The 12921-nt window shown below is 42.3% G+C and overlaps 1 long non-coding RNA gene across 1 annotated transcript; it reads right to left on the bottom strand.

Moving 5' to 3' along the window:
• Positions 1-4564: 4564 nt before the first annotated feature.
• Positions 4565-12659, bottom strand: LOC139531367 (uncharacterized). The gene is made up of 2 exons (XR_011666348.1): positions 12572-12659; positions 4565-5352 (listed from the first exon to the last, which is right to left on the bottom strand). It is a non-coding gene; the product is annotated as an uncharacterized lncRNA (long non-coding RNA).
• Between the last annotated feature and the right edge of the window lie 262 nt (positions 12660-12921).

Raw genomic sequence — 12921 nt, 5'->3', positions numbered from 1 at the left:
AGTCTGCCAGATCAGAGGCAGTAGGGATGACCAGGGATGCTCTCCTGAATTGGACCATTTTCCTGTTCTGCTAAGCATTCGAAATGGAATTAGTACTTTGGGGTGTTATGGGAAAATGTACGGAGTAAAAAGTATATTATTTTATTTAGGAATGTAGTGAAGTAAAAGTTGTTAAATATATAAATAGTAAAGTACAGACTACTACTTAAGTAGTACTTTAAAGTATTTCTACTTAAGTACTTTACACTACTGTATCTACTGGACAAGGATTTATTTGTATTTGTAAATAAATGCACAGCCCTCCATGTGCTCGCCAGAGGTAGCCTGACTGCCATTAGGTCCCGAGACGAGATCCTCAGACCCCTTGTGAGACCATATGCTGGTGCGGTTGGCCCTGGGTTCCTCCTAATGCAAGACAATGCTAGACCTCATGTGGCTGGAGTGTGTCAGCAGTTCCTGCAAGAGGAAGGCATTGATGCTATGGACTGGCCCGCCCGTTCCCCAGACCTGAATCCAATTGAGCACATCTGGGACATCGTCTCGCTCCATCCACCAACACCACGTTGCACCACAGACTGTCCAGGAGTTGGCGGATGCTTTAGTCCAGGTCTGGGAGGAGATCCCTCAGGAGACCATCCGCCACCTCATCAGGAGCATGCCCAGGCGTTGTAGGGAGGTCATACAGGCACGTGGAGGCCACACACACTACTGAGCCTCATTTTGACTTGTTTTAAGGACATTACATCAAAGTTGGATCAGCCTGTAGTGTGGTTTTCCACTTTAATTTTGAGTGTGACTCCAAATCCAGACCATGGGTTGATAAATTTGATTTCCATTGATCATTTTTGTGTGATTTTGTTGTCAGCACATTCAACTATGTAAAGAAAAAAGTATTTAATAAGAATATTTCATTCATTCAGATCTAGGATGTGTTATTTTAGTGTTCCCTTTATTTTTTTGAGCAGTGTATAATATCTGAAGCTTCGTTTGTCAAGGCAGACTATACGTGTCGTCTCATCATCCTTCGTCTTTGTTTTCAACCCACACGTGAAAATGACTACTGACACGTGCAACCTATTTCTATATCGGCGTCCATAATGGCACCCTATTTCCTTTATAGTGCACTACTTGTGACCAGGGCTCTGGTCAAAAGTATTGCCTTTTACAGGAAACATAGGATTTGTCTCAAATGGCACCCTATCTTATTGTTATGATCTGGTGGCACACTGTGAAGAACAATCAAACGAGTATGATTAAAGTCTATATAATGAATCACTTCACATGATGAATTAGTCTGTGCAGCATGGTTGGAATTACAAGCATACGACGGTATTAACATTTGATGTGGTTGAAATTGAATGTTGCAATCAATTTCAAATGAAAACCCAAATGTTCCATGTTTGCGCTCACATCCCAAAATAGCACAAGGGACTCGGAGGGAGAAACCAGGGAAGGATGAACATTTCTAGTTCCATTTTCCTTCATTTCAAATTTATTAATCAGTCTTTCATTGTTCTATTTAAAACATACATTTCTTGTTTCCTTGCATACACAGACGTGTCTCCGACGTTGTCATTTGTAACAAGCTACCTGCTCGTGTAATACCATATTCTCTCATCATACAATAATGCATAAACCATGAGGAGTAGCCCCATATATTTGCATCTTTGAAGGATTGTTCGGTCTTGTAGAGATCGCAAAGCACTCATCTCCATATCCTCTGCCACAGAAGACCGGCTCCTCTTGGCCAGAAGAGTCTTTCATATCTCAATCCGAGCTCCACGAGATCCTTTGGATGCCAAGATCTGACCGAAGAACTCACGACGAATGGCATTTCTCCATTTTCATATTCCCAAGTCCACAGTTTCAAAGGAAAAGTGTCAAACGCAAAACGCATCACCATGGCGACAGCGCAAGTGATACTTTGCTTCCTGAAAGTCCAATATGTTGAAGACTTGACTGCTAAAAAAGCTAAACATTTTGGCACTGTATCAACAGTGGACTAATGAAATAAATACCTTTTTTTGTGTGGATTTGTCCTTTAAGGCAGTAGACTTAGAGAGTGGGAATATGAAAATGGATCAACTAAAAGAGCTTTTCAATCAGATCAAGCATTCTTTTGTGCTCCCTTCTTTTGCCGACTCAAATGCAGGCTGCACTCCAAAGATAGGCATACTTTGGATGCTGCTTTTTGCTTAACAACTGCACACCAAATCTGTGTTGAAGTCGTCTTGGGGGTGACCCACCTCGCACACGGTGCAGTTATTTGTTTAGAATTATCTCGTCAGTAAGAACAAACAAAGAGGATTTCTTTATTGTCACTATCATGGAATGCTACTCCAATGAACTAATTCCGTTCACAAAGTCAGCCTCAGGACTTGGCACATGGCTTCCTCAACCGCTGTACTGCTCTTTGCATAGTAATGGTTTTCTATGTTGTTCAATACAAACTTGGAACTTTCGGATAAGAAATATCTTGAGGACCAAGGCCCATATTCACAAAGTCTCAGAGAAGGAATCAGTTCTGCCTTATAGATCATAACAAATATGAGGGGGAAGCTGATCCTAGATCAGCACTCCTACTCTGATGGACTTTGTGAATATGGGCACCCAAATGTTTACCCTAAACAGTTTCTTTGCCCTTGCTGCTATTAATAACTGAAATCAATGACTTTTATGAGTATATCCCAAAGCAATAATGCACAAGTCTCTGTGTCTATTTAATCCATTGCTTTCATTTTCTCAGGTGTTTTATCACATTAAAGATGACTGTCTCAATCCCTCAAGGAAAGACATAACTGCTTTATGCTTTTTTTTTAATGACAACCACCACATACTGTATATCTCTTGATAATGCATGACAGTGAAGTCTGAATGACAGTGAAAATGTACAACGACTCTCTGCCGTTATCAGATGAGCTTTCTCATTGAGCTTCAACCAGTGGGCTCGTCAGCCAGTAAGAGGATGAAAAAAAGAAGAGCCTTATTATAACATTCTAAAATGAGGTCATTCCATACAATGTCTGTTTTTAAAACTTCCCCTGTTGAGGGACACTTGTCTGAGTGCTGATAAAATCCTACATAGAAAACCAACTGACGTTGAAGATGACTGGGGGTTCACCGTCCCTCTTCTGCCCTCCCCAGCACAATGTGAAGACAAACCTGAGAAACATGTTAGCTACACTCTCTCCCTTCCCTCACTTGCTCTCGCTTCCCTCTCTGTTTCTCTCCCCCTCACTTTGTCTCTGGCAGAATGAGAGTTGAAAGGTCAGTAGGGAGGGATAAAAGAATAGTTATTGGCAGTAGATGTAGAGACTGCTAATTTCCTCGGAGAGTTAGGAGCCATTGGGGCACTTCTAGTCACAAGCACTCAGGTGGACTGGCATTCCAGGTGGAAGAGTAAGCTCTGATATCACAGTTATTGGCTAGTGCTTTTCCTATGCAGGCAGTGGCTGGATCATGAGGCTAAACCGGTGGTGATTGGTTGCCCAGATGAGAGACCCAGCCAATAGGCTGCTCCTGGGTGGACCAAGCACCTCTCTCTGTGTCTGCTCACCAGCGTAGTCAGAGACCTTGAGGGGGGGATGAATGCTAGCAGAAGAGAAGAGAAAGAGCTATTATGTCACAACAAAAGGACAATATGCTTTGTGAATAGCAACGGTACACTGATGGACTTTTCAGTGTATTTCACAGAAAGACAATAGAAAATGCATGTTGAATGTTGAATGCCCACTTGGTAACTCCATGTGCATTTTACAACAATACTGGTGAACACTGTATCTGCATTGAGCTACTACCATTAACCACAATTAAACATTTCTCTGTAATAAATTATTAGATACAAAGAAAATGCATTTCCAACAGCAAAATATAATTCCTTTAGACTGTGGCAAATGGCATTGGCCATTATGTACCAATCATACCCTGAACTCACTACATTTTTCAGACATGATGTTCTAACACCATCAGACTTATTGCGTAAGTTCACACACATACACGCATAATGTACAGACACACACATGCATTAACACGGAGTGTACAAAACACCTTCCTAATATTGAGTTGCACCCCCTTTTGCCCTCAGAACAGCATCAATTCGTCTCCTCCCCTTTATCGACACTGATTTAAGTGGATTTAACAAGTGACATCAATAAAGGATCATAGCATTCACCTGGATTCACCTAGTCTGCCTATGTCATGGTCCTAATGTATTGTACACTCAGTGTATATTCACACAATCACACACATCAGGGCATGCGGGGGTAAATTACTTGTAAAATGGCTGAGTGATGAGGAGCAGAGGAGGAAAAGCATCAGAGATTAGCCCAAGTTGAGGATGAAAGGCCCGGGATGCATGGAGGCCGGGAGGAGGAAGAAGGTTAGTGGATGGAAGGATACTACAGCAGTGAAATCCTATTTCAACAGCCTGAGGGGCTCTGCATTTGCTCTCGGTAACTCTACTCCTGTGTTCAGTCGTTTCAGGGGTTTTCTCGGGGAAGAGAGAACATGTGAATTCCAGCAGCACTGCTGAGGTAAACATGAGTGAAGATGAAAGAGCTGAAGATTTCTCTCACCATCTTTATTGGATTACACATCCAAGCTGGGAAAAGTGTCTTTGGCATTTCAATAGGCCCTGCTCAAAGAAGAGTGGCAAAAGGTATGATGCGGGGAAAGAGGGAGAATCCAACAGCTTAAACTCCAGTTGGTTAAGAAAGCTGTTCAAGGACATTAAGACTCAGAGACTGATACATCTTTACCTAGAATGACTGTGTTGGACTCTGGTCAAAAGTAGTGCACTATGTAGGGAATAGGGTGCCATTTGGGATGCACACCATATCACAGAAAAAGCGTTCAAACTGATCGGCAACAAGTTGCTTACAACCAACCTGTGTAAAAGGTTCAGACAAAAAAATGACATCTTTATATGTTGACAATTCAACCATTATTCTCAGCCGTTCTCATTATTTGGCCAAAGCAAAAATATCAATATTTGACTAACAACAACTTGATCACAGTTCCAAGTAACAATCAAATTCAGCGTCATTGCATAATTTGGATCAGCATTGTGATTAGCATCATTACATTGCTTTGATTGGGCTAAATGGTGGAAATAGGGGGTAAAAAGCAGGGGTGAATTGGAGGTTCTCAGTCCTAAGCAGGAAGCGGAGATGGAGCTCAGTCATAGGCCGGCAGGCCGAACATCTCTGGTTTGAAGTCCTCCATGGTCCTCAGGACCAGTGTGGCCTCCTGGGTAAGGCTTCGGTCCAGTTTGTCATCAGGGATCATGACCACCTGCATCCCAGCTGCCAGGCTGGCCTTAACACCCATAGGAGCATCCTCAAACACCAGGCACTGTTGAGAGAGGAAACAAGACAAGCAGGTGCTGGATGTCAAAGTGTTAAATAAAAAGTGAAAGGAGACAAAAGGATTTATAAATTCACATGGGAGCATAATGAAGTGAACAATGGTTCATGTAATTCTGCTATACAGTCAATTATGTATTATAACCTAGTGTGTCCACTACAGGAGGTTGAAGGCAAAATACCAGAAGTTATCCAAGGTTTATGATGCCTCATTTTGCAACCACAACATACAACAGTACAGTCTATTGACACAGCACAAAGCACAACTATGTCTAGGAACTGCAACTCAGTGTCTGGTGGAGAAAACAGAGCAGAGGAAGGCTGTCATACTGAAGAACTCGTGTTGAGGTGAGGTGACCCACAGTATGATTCTGACTCTTACTTTTGCATCACAGATGCATGAATAGAGGCAGAATACGAATGAGAAGCCAATATGGAACAGTGTTGAGAAAAATGGACAAAGAACTGAGTGACCAGAGCTTCCCTTTTATTCATTGGGAACTTCCGACATCCTGCGCTTTTTGAACCTCAATAGCTATGCTTCCTGGCTTTTCAAACAAAATACCCCCTCCAAAGACGTCTCCCGCCACTCTACCTAATTCAAGGTTCAATCAATCCCTATAATTTGAATGAGTGCACAAAAAGAATGACACAATTGCACTATTTTCTGCAGTGTTCTTTCTTCTACATGATTTCCCTCCAATTTGCATTTGACTTACCTCACACACTAATAGTGACAGACAATGTCATTTAATTGTACCAGATTGACCTAGCAGCTTCGGAAATGCCCTAAATGCCCTGACTACCAGTAAGTCTCTTCTCTAATTCTTAAATGGAACTAAAATAACCTAATAAAAAGGTTCCCAGGTGGAACAATAGAAGCCGACTCGAGGACTCTAGAAGATTTGACTAATTGACTCGTGTAGAAACAGCCTAGGAGAGGGACAATAAGTATGGAAACACAGAGCAGCAAGGCTCCCGAGGGGCCCTCGCTAGGTAATGCCCCTTAATTGGAAGCAACTAAGACTCTGAATTAGGCAACGAGCCAGGCAAATTAACCTTAAATCGGTGTTCAATGGCTGCATTGTAATGGACGAGGGGGAAACAGGACTCAAATGCACTGCATTTGGCTCAGGAGGATGGCACATAGCACAAACAGACTGGCACTCAGACTATCATGCCAACGCCTTGTCACTCATTGTCATGCCAAGTTTGGCAAACAAGTTTGGCTTGACAATGAGCAATGGAGTTTGCAAGGGCACAAGCAGATCTGTGACCAGGCTACAAGTCACAGCAGCAAAGAGAGATTGGGGTAGTGATTTGCCTTGTAAAGGGTCAAGGGTCTTTTCTCCCACTCATTGTTAGGACCAAAGAAGTTTGCTTCAAAAATCTATATTTTATTGTTGAACTACAGGCCTGCTATACCATGCATTGGGAACAGTGAACGGAGAACAGACAGAGAACCCAAAGTCGTTCACCATGCAGGCCTCCAACAGCCAGCCCCATGGAAGATTAACAACCAGTCCCGAGGCATACACCCAAACACATGCAACATTCATCAGAACCAATTTAATCTGTATTCACAGTGTACCCAAGGCAGTCAAAGCCACAACACAAGAAGAGAAGAGGGGGGAGACTCAGTGTGTGTGTGGATACATTCCAAATGACACCCTATTCCCTACATAGTGCACTGCTTTTGACCAGGCTCTTCTCAAAAGTAGTGCATTACGTAGGGAATGGGATGCCATTAGGGACGCACATCAGACTACAGTGGCTGGTGCCTAAGACTACTGTGAATAGCCGGCTCTGCAGCACGTCACACACACTCCCTTTACAACGGTGTATTACGGGGAGATGACAGGACACAGCGTAGTGTTGTTATGGAGCAGATCCAGGGCCTGCTTGGCAGCCAGCAGCAACTACTTCAGAACGGACCAGGACGTTTAGTAGTTTACAGTACTATCACAGGACACTTAGAACAAGGAGAGAAACGTTTCCCTCAGAGAGACTGGGACTGGAGAATGGGATTGAATCATATGGGTTTTAATCATATGGATGCATGTTATGTGACTGAGTCATATGTACACTACTGTTTAAAAGTTTGGGGTCACTTAGAAATGTCCTTGTTTTTGAAAGAAAAGCTCATTAAGTCCATTAAAATAGCATCAAATTGATTAGAAATGCAGTGTAGACATTTAATAATGTTGTAAATGACTATTGTAGCTGGAAACGGCAGATCTTTTATGGAATATCTACATAGGCATACAGAGGCCCATTATCAGCAACTATCACTCCTGTGTTCCAATGGCATGTTGTGTTAGCTAATCCAAGTTTGTCATTTTAAAAGGCTAATTGATCATTAGAAAACCCCTTTGCAATTATGTTAGCACAGCTGAAAACTGTTGTGCTGATTAAAGAAGCATCAGCATTTGTGGATTCGATTAGAGGCTCAAAAATGCCAGAAACAAAGAACTTTCTTCTGAAATTTGTTAATCTATTCTTGTTCTGAGAAATTAAGGTTATTCCATGCGAGAAATTACCAAGAAACTGAAGATCTCGTAAAACGCTGTGTACTACTCCCTTCACAGAACAGCGCAAACTGGATCTGGCTCTAACCAGAATTGAAAGAGGAGTGGGAGGCCCTGGTGCACAACTGAGCAAGAAGACAAATACATTAGAGTGTCTAGTTTGAGAAACAGACGCCTCACAAATCCTCAACAGGCAGATTCCTTAAAACTTCTTATGACTGCAATCTCGTTAACGGGATGATATGACAACAGCCAGTGAAAGGGCAGGGCACCAAATTCAAACAACAGAAATCTCATAATTAAAATTCCTCAAACATACATGTATCTTATACCATTTTAAAAGGTAATCTTGTTGTTAATCCCACCAAAGTGTCCGATTTCAAATAGGCTTTACAGCGAAAGCACCACAAACGATTATGTTAGGTCACAGAAAATCACAGAAAAACACAGTAATTTTTCCAGCCAAAGACAGGAGTCACAAAAAGCAGAAAGAGATCAAATTAATCACTAACCTTTGATGATCTTCATCAGATGACACTGATAGGACTTCATTTCACACAATACATATATGTTTTGTTCAATAAAGCTCATTTATATCCAAAAACCTCAGTTTACATTGGCGCCATGTTCAGAGAGCCACGTCAAATAACATAAATACTCATCATAAACTTTGATGAAAGATACATGTTTTACATAGAATTTAAGATACACTTGTTCTTAATGCAACCGCTGTGTCAGATTTCAAAAAAGCTTTACGGCAAAAGCACAATATTCAATAATCTGAGAACAGCGTTCAGCCACAAAAGGAAGCCATACAGTTACCCACCAAATTGTGCAGTCAACAAAACTCATAAAAAGCATTATAAATCTTCACTTACCTTTGCTGATCTTCGTCGGAATGCACTCCCAGGACTCCCACTTCCATAAGAAATGTTTGTTTTTTTCGGTAATTTCTATCATTTATGTCCAAATAGCTATTTTTGTTTGCGTGTTAGGTAAACAAATCCAAAGTCAGAAAGCGTGTTCACTAAAAGCTGACGAAATGTCAAAAGGTTCCATAACAGTTAGTAGAAACATGTCAAACGATGTATTGAATCAATCTTTAGAATGTTTTTAACATAAATCTTCAGTAACGTTCCAACCGGAGAATTACATTGACTTCAGATATGCGATGGAACAGAGCTCCCTCTCATGTGAACACGCATGGTCAGAGCATGGCCAGGTCATGGTAGACCTGACTATTTCCTGTCTCCTTCGGCCCCACTTCACAGTAAAGGCATCAGACAAGGTTCTACAGACTGTTGACATCTAGTGGAAGTCGTAGGAAGTGCAAACTCATCCATATCCCACTGTTTGTTCAATAGGGGCTGTGTTGAAAATCTACCAACCTCAGAATTCCCACTTCCTGTTTGGATTCTTTCTCAGGTTTTTGCCATCCATATGAGTTCTGTTATACTCACAGACATCATTCAAACAGTTTTAGAAACTTCAGAGTGTTTTTTGTCCAATACGAATAATAATATGCATATATTAGCAACTGGGACTGAGGAGCAGGCAGTTTACTATGGGCACCTCTGTGCACCTTTCATCCAAGCTACTCAATACTGCCCCTGCAGCCATAAGAATTTAATAGTACCCGCAAAACACCAGTCTCAATGTTAACAGTGAAGATGCGACTCCGGGATGCTGGAAAAAGCCATATATTTTCTTACAAAGAAAAAGCCATATCTCAGACTGGCCAATTAAAAGAAAAGATTAAGATGGGCAAAAGAACACAGACACTGGACAGAGGAAGATTGGGAAAAAAAAGTGTTATGGACAGACAAATCTAAGTTTGAGGTGTTCGGATTACAAAGAAGAACATTCTTGAGATGCAGAAAAAATGAAAAGATGTTGGAAGAGGGCTTGACACCATTTGTCAAGCATGGTGGAGGCAATGTGATGGTCTGGGGGTGCTATGGTGGTGGTAAAGTGGGAGATTTGTACAGGGGAAAAGGGATCTTGAAGAAGGCTTATCACTCCATTTTGCAAAGCCATGCCATACCCTGTGGACTGCGCTTAATTGGAGACAATTTCCTCCTACAACAGGACAATGACCCAAAGCACAGCTCCAAACTATGCAAGAACAATTTAGGGAAGAAGCAGTTAGCTGGTATAGTGGAGTGGCCAGGATAGTCACCGGATCTCAACCCTATTGAGCTGTAGTGGGAGCAGCTTGACCATGCCCATCAAGCCAATCCAACTTGTGGGAGGTGCTTCAGGAAGTATGGGGTGAAATCTTTTCAGATTACCTCAACAAATTGACAACTAGAATGCCAAAGGTCTGCAAGGCTGTAATTGCTGCAAATGGAGGATTCTTTGACAAAGCAAAGTTTGAAGGACACAATTTTTATTTCCTTTTCAAAGTCTTGCCTACATTTCCTATTCATTTTGCAACTAATTTCATGTGTTTTCATGGAAAACAAGGACATTTCTAAGTGACCCCAAACTTTTGAACTTGTGTATGTTATGTGATTTAATCAGATACAAAAGTATGTGGACAACCCTTCAAATTAGTGTATTCGGCTATTTCAGCCACACCCATTGCTGACAGAGGTATAAAATCGAGCACACAGCCATGCAATCTCTATAGACAAACATTAGCAGTAGAATGGCCTTACTGAAGAGCTCAGTGACTTTCAACGTGGCACTGTCATAGGATGCCACCTTTCTAACAAGTCAGTTCGACAAAGTGCTGCCCTGCTAAAGCTGTCCCGGTCAACTGCAAGTGCTGTTATTGCAAAGTGGAAATGTCTAGGAGCAACAACGGCTTAGCCGCAAAGTGATAGGCCACACAAGCTCACAGAACAGGATCACTGAGTACAAAAAATTGTCTGTCCTCGGTTGCAACACTCACTACCAAGTTCCAAACTGCCTCTGGAAGCAACGTCAGCACAAGAACTGTTCGTCAAGAGCTCCATGAAATGGGTTTCCATGGCCGAGCAGCCACACACAAGCCTAAGATCACCATGCGCAATGCCAAGCGTTGGCTGGAATGGTGTAAAGCTCGGCACCATTGGACTCTGGAGCAGTGGAAACGCATTCTCTGGAGTGATGAATCACGTTTCACCATCTGGCAGTCCGGTGGATTAATCTGGGTTTGGCGGATGTCAGGAGAACGATAACTGCTTAAATGCATAGTACCAACTGTAAAATTTGGTGGAGGAAAAATAATGCTCTGGGGCTGTTTTCCCCTTAGTTCCAGTGAAGGGAAATCCTAACGCTACAGCATACAATGACATTTTAGACGATGCTGTGCTTCCAACTTTGTGGCAACAGTTTGCGGGAAGGCAATTCCTGTGTCAGCATGACAATGCCCTTGTGCACAAAGCGAGGTACATACAGAAATAGTATGTCGAGATCGGTGTGGAAGAACTTGACCGGCCTACACAGAGCCCTGACCTCACAGAGCCCTGACTGGATCTGTCACAGACTTGACCTGGCAGCATGGTCAGTCTCTGGGGAATACTCATTACATGAGCCATTCGGCCCAGATGGAGAAGCAGAGAACCGTAGGTCACAGTCGCCATACGCACTCAACCTACACATGGACCAGGGAAACTAGGAAATAAAGCTGGGTTTACCAAATCTACACACAGATGAATGAGGAGAGGAAGGTACAATGGGGCTCTTTGTTAATCTTAACAAATTAAGACTTTCAGCATTCATATAGGGAAGAGCACTCAACATGCTCAGGACTGACACAAATTACTTATGATTTTTTATTTATTTTACCTTTATTTAACTAGGCAAGTCAGTTAAAGAACAAATTCTTATTTTCAATGACGGCCTAGGAACAGTGGGTTAACTGCCTTGTTCAGGGGCAGAACGACAGATTTTGTACCTTGTCAGCTCGGTGATTCAATCTTGCAACCTTTCGGTTACTAGTCCAACGCTCTAACCACTAGGCTACGCTGCCGCCCCGATTGGATGAAAGAAATTGATAGTAAGAAGCGGTTTTGTTAGACCGTCATTGATCAAAACGAATTGCTGAAAAAAAAACACTTAAGTCTTATGGATTTGCATCCTCTCAATCATGGATAGAGAGTTACCCATCTAATAGAACACCGAGTTGTTTAATTTTATCGAAACCTCTCTAATGCAAGTTCGGTTGAGTGTGGTGTACTGCAGGGCAGCCGGCTTGGGCCATTGTTTTCTGTTTCTATTAACGACCTTCCACAGAATATACACTGAGTGTACTGTTACGTATGCCTCTCGGAGGAGGGAACGCAACACCCTGCTACAACTCAATTCCCTGTGGAGTGAAAAAAGGTATGTGATTGTAGGTGCGGGTAAGGATGACAGAGGGAGAGAATATTACCGGGAATTACAGGGAATTTATTCTTCCTTCACACGGTAAGGTAGGGAAAAGGGTCTAGAAGGAACCAAAGCAAAGAAAGTAAAAGTTCCCCCTCTCCTACCACCTGGCACACTAACCAAAATACAGGGGGTGGTGCACCCAGGTCTTACCTAGTGTGCATAGACAGAGTAAATACTACAGGTATATGTATGCCCACAGTCCTCTTGCCTAAACACTCCTAAGGTGACTTCCCCCCCTGAGAACAAATGAAACAGAATAATTCAAACTTAGTGAACAATTTAAATAAACCAAAAACACTAGGTACTATGGTATACACATACCTCTACACGAACAGCTACAAAACACTTTCAACAAATTTACCAGACCAAAAACCAACACAGCACATACAAAGAAGCTTTCTCTCCTAACAAAGGAACACTGGCTTTTCAAGCTGCAGGAGTCGGAAATTGCAGACAGCTGTATCCCCTGACGAGAGGGCGGAGTCAGAGCTCCATTTAGTGATGGGCCGACCAATCAGCTGCTTTGGAATCCAGGAAGCCATCCTGAAATACACACACACACACAAACCCACAACAACGCAGAAACTGGGGAACAGTACAAAACATTCAACATACCTTCCTAATATTGAGTTGCACCTCCCATTTTGCCCTCAGAACAGCCTCAGTTCGTC

This window comes from Salvelinus alpinus, chromosome 10, assembly GCF_045679555.1.
Source record: "Salvelinus alpinus chromosome 10, SLU_Salpinus.1, whole genome shotgun sequence".
NCBI lineage: Eukaryota > Metazoa > Chordata > Actinopteri > Salmoniformes > Salmonidae > Salvelinus > Salvelinus alpinus.
This window is presented reverse-complemented; position numbering and strand designations above follow the sequence as displayed.